Source organism: Hyperolius riggenbachi, chromosome 1 (assembly GCF_040937935.1).
Source record: "Hyperolius riggenbachi isolate aHypRig1 chromosome 1, aHypRig1.pri, whole genome shotgun sequence".
NCBI classification, from domain to species: Eukaryota; Metazoa; Chordata; class Amphibia; order Anura; family Hyperoliidae; genus Hyperolius; species Hyperolius riggenbachi.
Window position 1 is genome coordinate 576,478,647 of NC_090646.1, and position 17,434 is coordinate 576,496,080.

Below are 17,434 nucleotides of genomic sequence, written 5' to 3' on the forward strand. Positions count from 1 at the left end.
CTATTGGGCTCTCGGTGCCCTGTTTTTTCTTTTGTTTTATATAGTAGTATATTAATATAATTTTTTAAATTACGGGCTTTTAAATAGTGATGGACGCAAATTGAAAAAAGGCACCTTTATTTACAAATAAAATGTCGACGCCATACATTGTGATAGGGACATAATTTAAATGGTGTAATAAGCGGGACAATGGGCAAACAAAATACATGGGTTTTAATTATGGTAGCATGTATTAATTTCAAGCTATAATGGCTAAAAACTGAGAAATAATGATTTTTTTTCCATTTCTTTCTTAATATTCCTGTTAAAATGGATTTAGAATAAAATAATTCTTTTAGCAAAATGTACCACCCAAAGAAAGCTTAATTGGTGGCGAAAAAAATAAGATATAGATCAATTCATTGTGATGAGTAGTGATAAAGTTATTGGCAAATGAATGGGAGGTGAAAGTTGCTCAGATACAAAAAATGAACCACCCTGTGGGCTGAAGTGGTTAAAGGGGCCGGGGACCATTATTGAGAAAGCGGCCGACGAGAAGGTAAGAAGATTGGTGGCCAAGGGGTGGGTGGAAGACGGGTTAGATGTCGCTCCAGCGCCCGTACCGCCTGACGCAAAAGTGCTACATCACTTGGTGTCATGGGCCGGGGCGGGGGTGCATGGTTGACCAAAAAGTGCATATGCTCAGTGTCATAGCCTCAGTTCGTCATTTGCAAATAGACATATGAATACTGGCAGCATTGCTGCAGCGGTTAAACGGTTTGGGGGGGGGGGGGGGGCAGTCTGTTAATTTTCAGACCATACACTGCACACATAAGTTACTGGAACCATATCCTGTGGTCTGATGAGGCCAATATAAACATATAAGAGTCAGATGTGTCAATTGTGTGTGGCGGTAACCAGGAGTACGAGATGTGTCTTGCCTACAGTCCAGCATGGCAGTAAGTAGTGGCGTAGCTAAGGAACTAGGGGCTCAGTGCAAGTTTTACATTGGGCCCCCCCAAGCACTCTATACATAACAATTGATACGGCGCACAAAAACCTGCCAAGGATAACCACAGTGTCAGAGGGGCAAGAAGGAGATGGGGAACAGGTCATTAATAATTACTGCTATTCAAAGCATCTATAGAAATGATTATTACCAGCACAGGACCAATAAACAGCTTATACTGTGGTTGATGGTGGCCCACTGGTCCAAAGCCCCCGATGCGGTCGCAACCTCTGCAACCCCTATTGCTACGCTACTGGCGGAGGGTGTGTTAGGGTTTGAGGCTGCATGAGCGATGCTTGCACTGAGGAGCTACGGTTCATTGAGGGAACCACAAATGCCAACATGTACTGTGACATGCTGAGGCAGAGCCTGATCCCCTCCCTTTGGAAACCAGGCTGCAGGACAGTGCTCAAACATAATAACAATCCCAAACACACCTCCAAGATAACCACTGCCTTGCTAAAGAAAATGAGGTTAAAGGTGTTGGACTGGCCAAGCATGTCTCCAGACCTAAACCCTATGGAGCATCTGTGGGACATTCTCAAACGGAAAGGTGGAGAAGCGCAAGGTCTCCTGGAACATGCACGAGCTTTGTGATGTCATGGAGGAGTGGAGGGGGATTCCAGGGGTAATCTATGAAGCTCTAGTGAACTTCATGCCCAAGAGAATTAAGGCAGTGCTGGAAAATAATGGTGGGCAGACAAAAATCAACATTTTGGGCACTTTTTGTTTCTTAACTCTTCCTGTACTGGAAACAATATGAGACTCACATCTGTGCTTCTAATGTTCTATCTCCTAGCTGTACTACACATACAATTCATTATCTTATATGTTTATTTTCCCTTTGCATTCCCTTGAAGGTTAAATTGTTACACTTTACCTTTAAAAGAGCTGATATCGAGCAGCTGTGGACAGGGCAGTCTGTGCCGATGAATACGCAAGACATTCAAATTAGATTTTCAGAGCAATTTTCCTTAATTTCTTTGACATTTTTCAGGTTGTTCATGCTAGTAGATGAGTGGATATTCTAATGCGGAGTTCTAGGAAATGTAAGAGATAATTCCTGGAAGAGACTATAGGCTAATAAAACCCAGAGCGAGACTAGATCCTAGAAAGCAGAGCATGGAAGCATTGTATGTGAGCTGTGTATATAGTTTACTCAAGAAGCAGAATGTATTAGGAGGAATTAAATAATTAACTCTTCCTGCCTTCGGATCCCCGTGTTTAAGATTAGAGGGACATGGTTTGGATTAGAGCCAAACTGATGTCATTTATTAGACTTTATCATACCAAGCGCTGAATAAACTAAGCCATCTGCAGCCATATCATTTCTTATGGTCTTCATTTCCTCTATTTTTTGCCCATGGAGCCTAAAAGGACCTAATGGTAATGAATCCCTTTCCTATGCATCTAACAGTGAGCGGACCATGTTTGCGGAAGACCCAGAATTTAGGAAAATAATCCTCTTACATCATGTAGGAATTAGTAGGGGGATAATGAAATATAAAAAAGAAGAAGGAATGCCTGTTATTACCAAGGTAGAACTCCAACCTAGAAAGGCAAAACCACTTCCATATGCAGCAGCTCGTCCAGTTATCTGCAAGTAGCGGCACATCTGCACGACTTTACCACAGTCAGTAACTCACATGTTGCATACGGATACATGGATAAAAATAACATCCTGTTAGCAATGATGAAGTACAACCTATTCAAATATTTTTTACCATGAAAATGATCTAATCTGTCTAATAAACACACAACACATACAAATTCAGTTCACTCCCGAACCGATACAGTAACAACCCTTGTGGAGTGATGGTGGCTGACTGAATCATTCAACAGAGCCTTCCATCTGGATCAGTTCATTTGGGTTCAAGAATGTCTAGCCATATTAAGTGCTGCTATAGACCACAATACAAAGGTGCAGCTATGGGGCTAAGGACCTAGGTGTTCAGCTATTCTACAGCTTGGCTACAGTATAGCGCATACATTTGAAATCATTGCCAGTAGACTTGGGCGCAGGATACAGCGCAGGATATATGGCTGATCCTGCTTCTGCACAAGTCTGGGCCGTGTTAATTACTATTCCCCCTCAAGGCCGCCATGTACAGTAAGGAATGATATAATTCGGTTTCCAGCGATTGCTGGAGGCTGAATTATTGTGTTTTAAAAGCAACTTCGGCTCCGTCTTCTCACGGCGCCGATGTTACTCACTGAGCTGGAATGGAATGCTCTGGTCTGAAAGCTCTGGAATGCTCCGGTCCCCCGCTGTCACTTGGTTTCGTTTTTGACGACTCACCAGTCGGCCGGCCACCATGCGTATTATTGGACGCATTCCCTACTGCAATTAGCGCTGTTGCGGACTGCAACGCGTACAAAAATACGCGTTGCCGCATATCTACGCGTGCGGAATGTGGCAACGTGTATTTTTGTTCGCGTTGTGGTCCGCAATAGTGCTAATTGCAGTAGGGAATGCGTCCAATAATACGCACGGCGGCCAGCCGACTGGTGAGTCGTCAAAAACGAAACTAAGTGACAGCGGGGGACTGGAGGATTCCAGAGCGGCTCCGAGGGCACAGGACTGCTGCAGGGGGCTGGTAATAGCCCCAGGTAAGTGAAACTCTTTACCCCCCGTTCATTTAAGGTTCCCTTTAAGGGTGAGTTAAGATTTTGCAATGGGTAAACATGTACTCAATAATTTCAAAAATAATAATGTAAAAATTAATCAATTTGATTGATTACCAATTGGAACCGAGCTATCGGAAATCTGCTTCATGATTGTGGACTTTAGTTTTTGACATGGCTCAGATTTTCATAGCAGCGGGTTTGCTGTCCTTGCAACCCTGACATCCCGTAGGGGTGAGCGGCGGGAGTGCAGGGACAGTGGGACCAAAGCTGTGGAAATCTATGTTGTGTCAGAAACTAATGTGTAATGTGCACAAACAGGACAAAGATTTCCAGTAACTTGGGCCTTAAGTGGTTAAATTATTTTCAGTTACGCCTTGGTCAGATTATGTCCGTTTTTGTAAAATTTTAAGTGTGGCCGATTTTCAAAATCGCCCTGAAAGCGCTTGTGCAATGATTCTCTATGAGAGAGTTCATATCAGAGCGGTTCGTTTGCGATCCACTTAGAAAAGCGGTGCTTGGGCCATTTTTGAGGCGGCTTGTCTCAATGGAAGGTTTAGGAAAAACGCAAAACGCTCACAAAATCGCTTTAGCAAGTGATTGCGTGAGTGTTTTTTTTTTTTAAATACATTGTATTTATTTTTTTCAGGAACAAAAGATGGAAGCGCTCTGCAAAAGCGCTTACTAAAACGCCCACAAAAACGACCGAACGCGCAGAAAATCGCCGGACAAACACCCCCCCCCCCCCCACCCCCCCCCCCCGCGGACGGACACACGAGCCAAACGCAATGTGAACAAAAAAAAAAGAAAACACATTCAAATGCACTACAATGAAAGTCATTGGGCTGGTTTGCATATTACACAATTTTTTGCATGCCAAATGGTGCGGAAAAATAACTAATAGCATGCAGCATTTATTCGCACGTCACATATAAATGCATTTGAACCATGAATAATGATTTCTTATGGCGTCACATAGAAAAGCGTGTGCATGCATGAACTAAAGACAGGAAGGAAGTAGTCATATAGTAATTTGTTGCTAATCAGTACCTGGTATAACACATGTGAATATTTGTATTAAAACAAACACAAAATTGTACATATGCATTTATTAAAAACAAAAAAAAAACAAAAACAGAAATCCGTAGAAATTCCAGCATGCAGATGACAACGCGTATGGAAGCTCAGTTTACGGCTCCGCTTTACAAGGATTTTCGTACTAAAGTGGAGTAACCTTAACCAAGTGAAGATTTCTGATCTTTCATAAACTTTATCACATAGCTGGATGTTTAAAAAGCACCCAAGTTCTGCTCCTCAGTGTACATCTACATATATAAAATCGGATGTACAGTATGTATGTGTGTATGTATGTATGTGTGTATGTATGTATGTATGTATGTGCTGCGATCACTTGAAAACGGCTTGACCAATTTGAACGAAACTTGGTATACAGATCCCTTACTACCTGGGATGATATGTTCTGGGGGTCTCGTGCCTCCCCCTGCACACCTGGGCGGAGCTACAAACAGCAAATCAGATTTCACCCATTCATGTCAATGGAAAAATTGTAAAAGGCTGCCATTCTCACAGTAATCAAGCCAGAGTCCCCACACTTGGCACAGTTGGTCACTTGGTGACCGAGGTTACAAATCCAGGATAAGTGGGTGGAGCATGAAACAGCCAATCAAATTTCAGCCATTCTTTTTAAATGTGAAAATGTAAACTGCAGCCATTCTTATTTCAGCAAGGCTTGGTGTACAGAGGCGCCAGAGTAGAATAAAAATGTTTAAAAACCGTCTAAAAGAGGGGGATGTTCAGGTGGACTTACCTCCCTCAAAAATATAGAACTCAATTGAGTCACAATATATCAATACAAAAAAACGTTTTATTTAACTCCACTTAGTGCAACGCGTTTCGCAGGTGTGGTCCTGCTTCATCAGGCAAACAGGAGTATAACTCAATGGGTCCAGATGCAGAAGTGACCCACAGAGGCGCTCACTTCTGCATCTAGACCCATTGAGTTATACTCCTGTTTGCCTGATGAAGCAGGACCACACCTGCGAAACGCGTTGCACTAAGTGGAGTTAAATAAAACGTTTTTTTGTATTGATATATTGTGACTCAATTGAGTTCTATATTTTTGAGGGAGGTAAGTCCACCTGAACATCCCCCTCTTTTAGACGGTTTTTAAACATTTTTATTCTACTCTGGCGCCTCTGTACACCAAGCCTTGCTGAAATCTTGATTCCACCCTCGGTGGAGGGGTGCTACCCCGTTTCCTATCTACAGAGAGCGACATCTTAATAACCTGAGTGGGGTCAGGTTCTAATACTCCCCACCTGCATTTGAAGTGGTTGCCTATGGGTAACCCATGTTTGTGAGTATATCTTAATATTTTGCTTTAAACCACAACCAACTTAACAATACTACACCATATTGGGCTCTCGATTTCTCTTTGTTCTTCCAATGCAGCCATTCTTACACTGTTAATCGCAGGGTTTTCAAACTTGGCACACTTGGTCACTGGGTGACTAGGATTAATATTCAGAAAAGTGGGTGGAGCCTACAATAGTCAATCACAATACACCTGTTGATTTTCAAGGGGAATATTTAAACTGCTGTCATTCTTACACTGTTAATGGCAGAGGCTTCAAACTTGCTACAGTTGGTCATTGGGTTACTGGGTCAAAATTCACTTAAAGCGGATCCAAACCAAACATTTTTTTAATTAAAAATATTTAGTTGCACCACTCTGACACATACAAAGATAAATAAACACTCCTTCAAACCTATGATCATTTCCGTGCATGCTTTTCACCCTTCTCTTTTCATAGCTAGGGTTATGCTGGGGGCAGCCATTAGCAATTCCTCCATTGCCGGACACCATCTACTCCACCAGTTTGCCGGAAAAATCCCGGCAATTTGAAAGGAAGGGAGGGGTTCCTCCAATAAATGTAAAATATTTTAGATTTGTCATCATGCAGCTGAAAAAAGGCTGTTATTTATTATTATAATTTAGAAAATAGATTTTATTTCTGAAATCTTGTATTTTTAATTTGGGTCCACTTTAAGGGGCAGACCACAAACAGCCAATCAGATTTCCTCGGTGGATAAACTGCTTCCGTTCACACATTTTTGATGCCAGAAACCTGAAAGCTCACAAACTTGGTAATTGAGTGACTGTGTGTCAAGGTTACAAAAAGTGGGCAGAGCCAAAACAAATTTCACTGGGAAAGTATAAATTGCAGCCATTCTTACACTGTTAATGGCAGGGTTCTCAAACTTTGCACAGTTGGTCACTGGGTGACTGATATTGATATTCATGATTTTCTCAATAAAAAATATTGAAACTGGAATTGATATTCAGGTAAATGGGTGGAGCCTACAACAGCCAATCAAAATTCACCTGTTTATTTTCAAGGGGAATATTAAAATTTCTGCCATTCTTACACTGTCAATAGCAGATGCCTCAAACCTGGTACAGTTGGTCACTGGGTGACTGGGGTTCAAATTCAGAAAGGGAGCGGAGCCACAAACAACCAATCAGATTTGTTAGATTGATTTCAGCTATTCTGTTATTGGCAGGGTTCTCAAACTTGACACAGTTGGTCACTGGGTGACTAGGATTAATATTCAGGAAAGTGGGTGGAACCTACAACAGCCAATCAAAATTCACCTGTTGATTTTCAAGGGGAATATTTACATTGCTGCCCTTCTTACACTCTTAATGGCAGATGACTCAAAATCTGGTACAGTCAGTCACTGGGAGACTGGGGTTTGAATTCTTAAGAGGGGTGGGCCACAAACAGACAATCAGATTTGTTTAATTTCAATGAGAAAATGCAACTTTTTTTTATGCCATGGATCCCAAAGCTTATAAACTTGGTAAGTGGTTGACTGTATTTCAAGATTAGAAATAGTGGGTGAAGCCAAAACTACTAACTTTTTACATGGGAAAATATAAACTGCAGCCATTCTTACACTGTTAATGGCAGGGTTCTCAAACTTGACACAGTTGGTCACTGGTTGCCTGGGGTTAATATTCAGAAAAGTGGGTGGAGCCTACAATAGTCAATCAAAATACACCTGTTGATTTTCAAGGGGAATATTTAAACTGCTGACACTCTTACACTGTTAATGACAGAGGCCTCAAACCTGCTACAGTCGGTCATTAAGTGACTGGGGTTCAAATTCACTAAAAGGGTGGAGCCACAAACAGCCAGATTTCTTTGCTGGATAAACTGCTTCCGTTCACACAATTTTGATGCCAGGAACTCAAAAGCTCAAAATTCGGTCATTGAGTGACTGTGTGTCCAGGTTACAAAAAGTGGGTGGTGTCAAAAACATTTTGATTTCCCTGAGAAAATGTAAACTGCAGCCCTTCTTCACTGTTAATGGCAACGTTCTCAAACTTTGCACAGTTGGTCACTGGGTGACTGAGATTAATATTCAGGGAAGTGGGTGGAGCCTATAATAGCCAATCAAAATTCACCTGTTGATTTTCAAGGGAAATATTTAAATTGCTGCCGTTTTTACACTGTTATAGCAGATGCTAAACCTGTTACAGTTGGTCATTGGGTGACTGGGGTTCAAATGCCGGAGAGGGGCAGAGCCACAAATAGCCAATCTGATATGTTTAATTTCTATGGAAATATACAAATTATTGATGCCAAAGACCCCAAAGCTCACAAACTTGGTCATTTAGTGTTTGTGTGTTAAGGTTAGAAAAAGTGGACGGAGCCAACAACAGCCATATACATACCCGGGCAAAGCCGAGTCATCAGCTAGTTTCTTATAAAATTGGAAGCTAGTGGGTGGTGCTCCAAGTGAGAAGGTTGGAGTATTTACAGTAGTCACATGCTAAAATAAAATAAGCTGAAAGTAGCCATGTACTAAAATAAAATAGGCTAAGAATATATACCTACAAAACCATCTGGCCCCATTCAAACTAGGCCACTTTCTTTGTATTGCACTACCCTTTTTGCACTCAGGGTAATGCAACTGCAATGAAAGTCTATGGACCAAGTACACCAACCGCATCGTGTTGTGCCGAAAGTTTCAGAATCATCGGCAAGTCTGCAACACATTACCATCAGAACTCCATGGTGCCGGAATGCGTTGAAGTCTATAAGCAGGTATTTTAAATATGTTGGCGGTGGCGTTGTGGGACACATGTGTGGAGAGACACAAATACGACAGGAAACCAGGGAATCCCAGTGACGTACTTCCTGTCCAGCAGGGAGCACGTCACTGGGCAAGAGGCAGGGACGGACAGTGAGGGGCATGCGGGGGGTGGGGGGGCTATACACATGAACTTGTCTGCGCACTCTGCCACAGGATCATATGAATCAATTTTTTGGCGTTGTGTTTCAATGTGAGGCAACGCTCTCCTCAAGTGTAAAACCAGCCTTTATTGTAGCAACTTAGCAGGTAACAATAAACAATAATATTACAGGACATATACAGTGCTGCTCAAATTTTAACTTTGAGTTATTTTTATTCAACCAGCAGGTAATTTTTTTGGTGGGAAATGACATAGGTGTCTCACAAAAGAAAATAAGACGATGTACAAGAGGCATTACTGTGGTAAAAAACATTTTCAGCTTTATTTACATTTGAGCAAAAAGTGCCCAGTTCAAAATTATTCTTACCCTTCTCAATAATCAATAGAAAAGCCTTAATTGGCTATTACAGCAATAATACGCTTGCTATAATTGCAGACCAGCTTTTTGCATGTCTCCACAGGTATTTTTGCCCATTCATTTTTAGCAGTGAGCTCCAAATCTTTCAGGTTGGAGGGTCTTCTTGCCATCACCCTGATCTTTAGCTCCCTCCACAGATTCTCAATTGGATTCAAGTCAGGACTCTGGCTGTGCCTCTCAAAAATGTTAATGTTGTTGTCTGCTAACCATTTCTTCACCACTTTTGCTGTGTGTTTTGGGTCATTGTCATGCTGAAATGTCCACTGGTGCCCAAGGCCAAGTTTCTCTGCAGACTGCCTAATGTTGTCATTGAGAATCCTCATGTATTGCTCTTTTTTCATGGTGCCGTTTACTGTGATTAGGTTCCCTGGTCCATTGGCTGAAAAAAAAAACCCCAAAGCATTAGGTTCCCACCGCCATGTTTGACAATGGGGATGGTGTTCTTTTGGTTGAAGGCTACTCCTTTTTTTACACCAATTGAAGGAAACATCATTGTGACCAAACAATTCAATTTTTGTTTCATCTGACCATAACACAGAAGACTTCTTCTTTGTCCAGATGACCATTTGCAAAGGTCAAGCAAGCTTTTGTGTGCCTTACCTGGAGAAGTGGTGTCCTCCCTGGTCTGCATCCGTGGAACCCAGCAGTGTGCAGTGTCCGTTGGATTGTCTGCCTTGAGACATTTCCACCAGCAGAGCCAAAATTCACCAGGATGGCTTTGGATCCTTGGATTCTTTTTCACCTCTCTCACTATCCACCTGGCCAGCACAGGTGTCACTTTTGGCTTCCAACCACGTCTTCTGAGATTTTTCACAGTGCGGAACATCTTGTATTTTTTAATAATTCTTTGTACTGTAGCACTGGAACTGGAATACATTTAGAAATGGCCTTGTAGCCCTTTCCTGACTTGTGAGCAGCCACAATGCGCAGTCGCAGGTCCTCACTGAGCTTCTTTGTATTAGCGATGACTGTCCACAAACCAACTGCAGAGAGATTTTCACCTGTTGAGTTGATTAAAACACCTGTTCCCAATTAATCAGAGTAATTTGGATGCTTTAGAACAGCTTGGACTATTTGGAATGGTATAGAACGTTGGATTTTCCCACAAACTGTGACAGTTTGTGAAGGGTATGAATAATTTTGGACCGGACACTTTTCGCTCAAATGTAAATAAATGCTGAGAAATGTTTTTTTTTCCCCACAATAATGCCTCTTACATCGTACATCATCTTATTATCTTTTGGGAGATACCTACGTAATTTCCCATCAAAAAATTACTTTCTGGTTGAATAAAAGTAACCTAAAGTCAAAATTTGCCAGGGGTATGAATAATTATGGGCAGCACTGTATATCCCATTACATACGTATTTCCCACACCATAATGACTAATTTAAAACAACAATTATGAGTCATCCTCCATCTATTGTGAACCATAAAAAAACATAATACAAGTAAATAAGATCACAGATGAGTTAAAAATATGATTGAAAGAAACTTTCTCTTTTGAGTATATGCTAGAACTACTCTTCTGTCTTCACCAGAAATGCCTGCATCGTCTATTCATAACACATCCTTCTTCAGTTTATAATTCTTCAAGCAAAATCTACAATTCATAAATGTGCAACTAATAAAACATTCTTTCACATAAAAATCATTACCAATTCATAAAAAATTGCATAAATAAATAAACAGATCTATAAATAAATGAGTCGATCCCTGAATAAATAAATGAATGTATACTAAATCGACTAATATGAAGATTGAGGTGGGGAGCCAGGTTATGGGCTGCTTAAAGCAGTATAAAACCCTGACATAATATTCAAAAAAAACATGTTTTCCTACTTTTTATATGCCATGCGGTTATCATATTTGCATTTGTGAATAAGTATTATTATTCATTTAGAAATTACAAGTTCCCAAAAGTACAGGTTTTTGCTTTTAGAGCTGACTTTGCATTTTATTCATAACTGGTTTTATTCATTATGTATTGAAGGCAGAAATGCTTTGAGTGTCTGTCTGTGTCCAGGAGCTTCTGCACTGTCAGAGAATGTCACGTTCCTCACTTGATACAATTAAGTAAACACCAGATAACATTATCTCCACTTCAGATGAGTCCAGATTTCTCTGCACTGAACTTTCAAGTATTGTTTGTAACTCTTTGAATGCTGTTCTAGAAAAAAAATGCTGGCTGTATATAATGTGCTGTAAATAATTTTTTAGAGCAAAGAAGAAATGCTGGGTTTAATGCCGCTTTAAAGAGGAACTGTAGTGAAAATAACAATGAATAAAATTGCTTATTTTTTTACAATATTAATTTATAGATTATTTAGTCAGTGTTTGCCCATTGTTCACTGGTGGTAACATGCTTAGTTCTGCCAGGTGATCTGTACGGAACATTTGGAGTTCTATGCACATAGGAAGATACTGCTTCCTTGGCAGTCGGAAAAAGCCGTTATTTTCCACAATGCATCGTGGTGCACAGACAGCAAACTGTCAAAAACATGGTCCTGACATCACACAGTGAGAGGGGTTCTCACCACAATATCTGCCATACAGACGCCCCCTGATGATCTATATGAGAAAAGGAAAAGATTTCTTATGGAAAAGGGGTATCAGCTACTGATTGGGATGAAGTTTAATCCTGGGTTAAAATTCCTCTTTAAAGAGACTCCGTAACAAAAATTGCATCCTGTTTTTTATCATCCTACAAGTTCCAAAAGCTATTCTAATGTGTTCTGGCTTACTGCAGCACTTTCTACTATAACAGTCTCTGTAATAAATCAATGTATTTTTCCCTTGTCAGACTTGTCAGCCTGTGTCTGGAAGGCTGCCAAGTTCTTCAGTGTTGTGGTTCTGCTATGCACTCCCCCCTCAGGGGGGAAAGAAACACACAAATGATCTCTTGAGATTCAAAAGGAATGCTGTATACAGCCTGCTTGTGTATGGATGTATTTTCTATGTGTGGACATACTGTACATCAACCTACTTCCTGTTTTGGTGGCCATTTTGTTTGTTTATAAACAAACTTTTTAAAACTGTTTTTAACCACTTTTAATGCGGCGAGGAGCGGCGAAATTGTGACAGAGGGGAATAGGAGATGTCCCCTAACGCACTGGTATGTTTACTTTTGTGCGATTTTAACAATACAGATTCTCTTTAAAGCAGATGAAGGGTGCCCTATAGAGGCCCTGGCATGTTCATCTGTACTCCTTACATTCCAGTTATCTCACTTCTTTGGATAGTGGGAGATGTTGGTTCTCTGTTAGCTTAGATGAGTTTAAGGAGACTCCTGCTTTTAAGTAGGTAAAGCATTCTAGGGGCTACTGTTGTGGTTATACTGCTGTATTTTGGATGCTCAAAGAATAGCCCTACCCTTTCCATACCGAACATCTCTGGCCCCTTAAGGACCAGAGCCACTCTTTCCCTGTTTGATCATGTGATTACTGTGATTGGCTCACAGCATCTGCAATGAAATTGGCTTTTGACCGTGATACAGAAACTCTGCAGTCACTGTGACAGCAGAGCGAGCAGGCTGCAGCCACAGAACAGCTGGAAGCACATGTTATAGTGATAAACTGGGGAAACTTGTTTCAAGCAAGGGAATATACAGTATACTGTTGCATAGGCACAAGGGGCTTCATTCATTAAGCTGCGCTGCTCTAGTAGCGCGGGTTCCATGACAGAAGCACAACCTAAATTCAGGGAGGCACTGTATGTTCGGTCCTGCAGCGTAGCGTGCCTTCCTTAGTTAAGTGCACTGTTAACATTAGCAATGTGCATTCCTTCTATTGCCAGCCGCTAATGTGTAGTATCGCGACCGCGATAGTTTGCTAGCGCGGCCGCTGCTATGTTAACATAGTTGCTATGTAGTTAGTATGCTAATTAACATAGTAGTGGCACAGCAACAACCAGTGTTTAACAGAATACAAATGTAAGCAGCGCACGTGATGTAATTAAGGAAGGCACGCTACGATGCAGGACCGCATGTAGCGCGCCTCCCTGAATTTAGGTCGGATTGCTGTCATGGATTGCAGCTTCATGAATCAAGCCCAAGAAGTGAAACTGTACACGTTGTGTCCGAGGAGGGGGCCGATGCAGAGAGGGTTAATTTATCTTGGTTATGCCCTTTTGCCAAACACTCCATGCAGTGTTCCTCCTGACACTTCCTGCTTCACAGCTGAAACTCCCGCTGTAAAACAGGAAGTGTTGCGAGGCTGGAATGTAGTGTGGAGCGCTGTGAGGACATCATTCAGGTAAATTAACTCTCTCTGCTGTTGTTCCCTCCTCAGATAAGAGCAGATACAGTTTCACTTCTCGTAACTGTGCTCACTCTACTTACTGTGCAGGTTTTCAGTCAGTGAACCTACCTGAGGATGGGATTAAGTTACTCCACAAAAGATTAGTTTTTTAAGACAAATGAGCACTATTGTATAAGCCTGTGGCTGGAGTGAATATAAACAATAGTTTATTTGAAGTTTAATATGTATTGGCCTTTTTTTTAGGAATTGTCCCTTAAATTTGTAATATGGGGACTATAAGGTTATTTTGGGCAACCTCTTAGAGAAATTCTGAGCAAGGAAGAGTCTGGATTCATCTGCCTTCAAAGAGGTCTTGTGAAGTGTGTGAAATCAAATGTATTCTTTGCGATGCTATTTTTTGAGGAAGGTGTATTAAATTATCTACTTATTGCCTCGTATCCTGTTACATACCAATATGTCTTTCATTGCAGTTTTGTTTCATTTCTAGGTTTTGACATGTATAGCAGTGAACTTGCCCCCGAAGACAAAAAACTGCTAAAAAGTAAGGATCAAAGTGATCAGATCCATGCAAAACCCTTTAATCTCATTTTCCGAAAACGGCCACATGTAAGACATATGAATGGAAGATCAACTGAGGTCTAAATCATACTAGAAATTCAAATAAACTTTGATTGAATATGTGCCATATTTAATACAGCGTGAATTTATAATAAAATAGTACATTTGAATAATAGCAAATAACTTACTCGGTAATACATCCATTTTGAGGAAAATAGGCATCGCCACCAGATCATTGCGCAATACTTTTTAATATTTTTATTAATCATTTATTAAGGGGCAATATATTCCGTGGTGCTGTACAGAGTGAGAAACAAACATGGGGTAAATAATAATACAGACAATGGTATACACCAATATACAAAATACAGAATTGATACAAATTACAGAATTGGTCATTACAGTGACAAAAGTAACATGATGAATAAAATGTATAACAACATCAAGACACAAAAGGGTGAGAGAGCCCTGCCCTTGCGAGCTTACAATCTAAAGGAATGGGGGAAACAAGAGGTGGGGTAGTATACAATAAACATACCTAGAGGCAATGTGTTTTAAAGAGAACCAGAGATGAAGCACCCTCATGTATTTTACCATATATATCAGTGGGAACATTAGAGAAAACACCTACCCTGCTATCTGTTTCATTATGCACTGCACAGCTTGTTTCTTATCAGCCCTGATAAAATCCCAGACTGAGCATCCAGTCTGCCTTTGCTATAATGACTCAGCTATAATGATTCCTGAGCAGAGCCAGGCAGGCTTGGGCTTGAAAAGACACCAGAAAACACAGACTCAGTTATAAAGATTCCTGAGCAAAGCCAGACTGAATTCTCAGTCGGAGGGATTTATCAGGGCTGATAAGAAACAAGCTGTGCAGTGCATAATGAAACAGAAAGCAGGGTAGGTGTTTTCTCTAATCTTCCCACTGATATATATGGTAAAATACATGAGGGTGCTTCGTCTCTGGTTCTCTCTAAAATACATTGCCTCTTGCCTCTTGTTTCCCCCATTCCTTTAGATTGTAAGCTCGAAAGGGCAGGGCTCTCTCACCCTTTTGTGTCTTGATGTTGTTATACATTTTATTCATCATGTTACTTTTGTAACCACTGATATATATGGTAAAATACATGAAGGTGCTTCGTCTCTGGTTCCCTTTAAGGATCTCTAGTAGGAGTGCAACTTGGCCTTAGGTCAAAGGGGAATGGCCTTAGGTAAAGCATATGCTTTTAAGGGAAAACTCAAGTGTCCTAAAAAAATGACTTGTACTCACCCGGGGCTCCCCTCAGCCCCCTGCAGCTGAACGGTGCCCTCGCCGTGTCTCTCCGATGCAGCTGGACTCGCCGGCGGCCACTTCCGGTTTGGCCGTCACCGGCCGACAGGCTGGGAACGCGGCTAATCAGCCGCGTTCCCAGCCTGTCGGCCGGTGACGGCCAAACCGGAAGTGGCCACCGGCGAGTCCAGCTGCATCGGAGAGACACGGCGAGGGCACCGTTCAGCTGCAGGGGGCTGAGGGGAGCCCTGGGTGAGTACAAGTCATTTTTTTTAGGACACTTAAGTATTCCTTTAAAGATATCAAAGGTTGGAGAGTGACGGACGGATGTGTTGTGGAAGGGTATTCCAGAGAAAGGGTGAAGCACGTGCAAAATCTTGTATATGTGAATGTGTACTTAGGAGACTTATGTGGTAAGCCAAAAAAAGGGTGTTTAAATTACTCACATTATAACCAAATACAGATAACTTTGAAGCTTTAAAACATTTTTCAAATCCCCTTTTTTATTTTCTTCCCTCCTTGTTTTTTTGAGTCTGCTTGAATCACTGATTGTTATTCTGAACTGAACTGAAAATAAAATGTCAAAATAACCATACACAGGTCATACTTACCTCCTGTATTGTCTACTCCTCAATCTCTTTCTCCTGTCCTACGTCCCATTTGTCCACTGTCATCAATGAAATTCTCCGTCCTCCATTTTAAAAATGTCCATTACCCTATTACAGCTTCCTGGTCAGCACACTGCTAAACTGTAATATCACCCACTTGAGCGATAGGAAAACATGGACTTTACCTTGCACATTCAGTTGTAACTGACAGCTGCTGATATATAACTGACAGCAACTGGTATATTTCAGTTCTTACAATATATTGTCAGAACTGGAAGGCATCACTGTAAGAAGAAAATGGTGAGCTTCTGAGAGGAACTGATGGTGAGGTTAGTATGTAATATTCATTTGCAGCTAAGTCATTTGTTTATTTTAAATAATTTTACTCACTCCAGGTTCCCTTTAAGAATTATAGTACAAGACAATGGCTATGAACATGTATCAATATGAACAGTATACGCAACACAGTGCAGTTAACAAAAAATATACAAATAAGACTTAATAGATAAGAAGGGGGTAGATACATTAACCATAGCAACATCGCAGTGAAGTGAATTGACTGCCTGTATGCTAATACTTTCTCTGTGCAGTAGTTTATGACTTCAATCAAATACAAGGGAAGAGGTGAGAACTTGACAGGGTTCTTAAATGCTTAGCAAGTTATAACAAGAAGTCATACAGTATGTTATCCTCCACAGTTACCATCTACAAACAGAGAGAACAGTGGGATGGTAGGGAGCAACCCCTTAGCAACAGGATAGGATGGAGGGAGGGGGGGAGAACAGAAGAGTTGTCCTAGTTGCGGCAGGCTTGGTATTTTTGGAAATATTTTGATATGTACCTTTGAATAGAGGCAGGGGATGCTATTTGTGAGAGGTATAACCAATTCTTATTCTTAAAGCAGCTGCTATGGTTGCTGAGAGGCCCTTTGCCACTGGGTGCCCGGTGTGCATGTCAAAATAGGGGTCCGCAACGGGCCTGGTGGAGACCTGTGGTGGGCCTCCACAAAGGTGCAGTGTATCACCAACCAGACTGTATGAGAAGTGTCTCACCTCTCCGCGTGGTGATTGGCAGTCTCTTGGTCACCCTATCTCCATGACTACGGCGCCCTCTCTCATCATGCAATGTAGCTCCTATACTGATAGGGGTGACTCTAGCTACCAAACTGGGGTCTACCTGGGGCTATCTAATACTGGGGGGGAAGTACAATTGGCTACTGTTTCTAGAGGCCTGCTTAGTACTGGGGACCCTTCTGGAAACCTAAAATTGGTGTGTACGGGATGGGCACAAAGGTACCTTATAACATTTTGGGGGGTTCCTAACCAAAACTAACCAAAACTTTATTGTGGGGTCCCATGATTTCTAGCCATGCTCCTGAATGTGAATTGCCTGGCAGTCCTGCTGATCCTCTGCCTCTAATC

General features: G+C 41.4%; 1 long non-coding RNA gene across 1 annotated transcript; it reads left to right on the top strand.

The window, feature by feature from the left end:
* Nucleotides 1–807: 807 nt before the first annotated feature.
* Nucleotides 808–14,259, top strand: LOC137557770 (uncharacterized). The gene is made up of 2 exons (XR_011029619.1): nucleotides 808–938; nucleotides 14,062–14,259. It is a non-coding gene; the product is annotated as an uncharacterized lncRNA (long non-coding RNA).
* The last annotated feature ends 3,175 nt before the right edge of the window (nucleotides 14,260–17,434 follow it).